The sequence below is a fragment of the Babylonia areolata genome, chromosome 16, assembly GCF_041734735.1.
Source record: "Babylonia areolata isolate BAREFJ2019XMU chromosome 16, ASM4173473v1, whole genome shotgun sequence".
Classification (NCBI taxonomy): domain Eukaryota; kingdom Metazoa; phylum Mollusca; class Gastropoda; order Neogastropoda; family Buccinidae; genus Babylonia; species Babylonia areolata.
This window is the reverse complement of record NC_134891.1, coordinates 27,697,885-27,700,384: the sequence shown is the minus strand read 5'-3', so window position 1 is coordinate 27,700,384 and position 2,500 is coordinate 27,697,885. Positions and strand designations below refer to the sequence as shown.

Below are 2,500 nucleotides of genomic sequence, written 5' to 3'. Positions count from 1 at the left end.
AGAGGATCGCTGTTCTCCGCGAAGACCGACCGGCACCTGCAGCAAGACCCTGTGCAGCAAACGAGCGACATTCAGGAGTGAAGGGAAATGGTCCGTCGACTGACTGATTACCAGCCATGGCATGTTATCAAATGACGGCCGACAAAACATTCAACACCGTCAAGAAATAAAGTATGAACAGCATCATCAGTTCAGAGTATTATCGACTCTCAAGTTAGCATAGCAGAGAACGAACAACGTCTGATGAAATATGGGTATGGTAGTTTTTTTCTGTTGTTGTTGTTCATAGTTATGATTCTGGAATGACTGTTTTATGAACAAAATCACCAAACAGCAAATCGTTGAAACAGACAGGTCCGGAAAAATGTCTCACCATGAGTGAACAGAAAAAAACAAAAAACAATTACAGTTTCTGGTCGGATTTTCAATGTCAGAATTTAATCCTGCAAAGGAGCAAAGAAGCCATCATGACTCAGCACGTGTCTGAGCGACAAAGTGCAATAAACACATTGCAAGGAGTCTGCGATCTTCTTCTTTTTTTTTTTTTCTTTTTTTTTTTTTTTGTTGCCGATTTTCAACTTCATGGCATGTTTCCAATGCCGAGATTGAGCCATTCTTCCCAAGACACAATCATCATGTTCTGGGCTGCACGTGTAAATGTAAAAACAACTTTTCCCGTGACTCCTTGATCGAAAATATGAGTCAGCCAAGTGGTTCCGACACCTTTCCTCTTTCCCTGGAGGGTTTTTGGCGGGCTGCCTGCCTCTCTGCAGTGGAAGCAGTTCTAGAAACAGCTGTGAAGTGGGGAGGCGGCGCTAATGGGCACGGGGAGGTCAGGGGTCCCACTGCGCTCATGTGGATGACGCTGACCACGCCGGGGAACACACACACACACACACACACACACACACACACACACACACACACACACACACACACACACACAATGTACAATCAGCGATGGGCGACAATTACCCCCACCCCCACCCCCCATCAACCCACACAAAGAAACGCTAGGGCCGACAACTGCCAACAATGCAGGTACCTTGTTCACATGCCCTGGCTTCACACGTGAAACCATCACAGAAATACAAGCTCTTGTGCACAAGTGTGACATATACGAGATGGTTAAACCACAATCATCTGGACCATCAACCTCACGAGATTGTTAAACTACAATCATCTGGACAATCAACCTCAGTCTCATTTCACGTGGGTCAATGTCCACAGATAAAAAAAAAAAAGAAGAAACTCTATAACCAAAAAAAAAAAAAGTTCCACGACAGCCGGTTTGGTATTTGCTGTATTTTATTGCTCTTTTTAGACAAAATTAGCTGTTACATTTTTTTGTTTTTATTTTTCCAGCTCAATGAAAGATGCCACAGTAAAACGGCTACAATTAATATCAAATGAGTAGGTAGCCACAAGTACGCACATGCATGTACATCCATAGCGAGCGAGAAAGGCTGGGGGAGAAGAACGCATGGGACAGTATACATGTACAAATAAAATCTACTCAAAATACATTAGCTACAGCAGCAGCTAAACAGTCTGAACAGCAGCAGCAGCAGCATCAACAGCAGCAAAGAAACATCTATTTCCCAGTGACACACTTCAAACGAACATGCGCGTGGATGAGAACAATCTATGAACAAAGTAAATCAAAGATAAACGAGTACCTCACTCAGCTGGTGAAGGATGAAGGGTAGGGAGGCGGAAGGTGGGAAGCAGGGGGGGGGAAGTCAAATATCAACGTCTTCCAAGTCAGGACCAAAGCACTGACAAACTACACCACTTCACAATTAACCGTCACACAGAACAGTGATCGGCCACATCATCGGACAGTCCGCACCAGAAGGCTGACAAATGCTGTCTGCAGCAGTTCATGAGGAGACAGGTCCGACTCTTTTCCCACAGAAAGTGCAAGGTGAGACAAGGCGCAGTGTGCAGGCGACAGACAAGCAATGGACACAGTGTTTTCCCTTCAGGACGGGGGTGGGTGGATGGGGAAGCTGGCTGCCTTGATGGCTTTGGCCAGGCGGGGCGGGGCAGAGGGTGGGTGGAGGAGGAGAGGGGATGTCGGGGGCGGGGAGGAGGGGGGGGGGGGAGCGGATCGCAGAAAGAGCCCAACCTGTCATCATCCGCTTGCCGATAGAGCCTTATCCTCCTCCATCTACCACGCTCCCCTCAACCTCCGCCAGGGTGATTCCCCCCTGAGCACGGTGTCGAGTCCCGACAGCAAAAGGGGGCCGCGATAAGAGCGGCCGTGACGTCAGTGACGCGGGAGGACCAAGGGGCTGTTGTGGTGGTTGAGGTGTATGTTTACCGTGTCACTGGATTATCAAACCCCGGCTTGTAAGCGGCACGTGACGCTGCGCGCCTTCGCCAGGCGGGCCGACAATGGCGCTGGTCTCTGCTGCTATCACGGCAACCATCTCGTGTTAACGAGTGAACACACTGATTCATCGCCAACCCGATACTGCACTGGAACCACTGTACC

The 2,500-nt window shown here is 48.6% G+C and overlaps 1 protein-coding gene across 5 annotated transcripts in view; it reads right to left on the bottom strand.

Annotated features, from left to right (window-relative positions):
• Window positions 1-2,500, bottom strand: part of LOC143291287 (potassium voltage-gated channel protein Shaw-like) — a 181,250-nt gene that overhangs the window by 85,672 nt on the left and 93,078 nt on the right. The window lies entirely within an intron of this gene.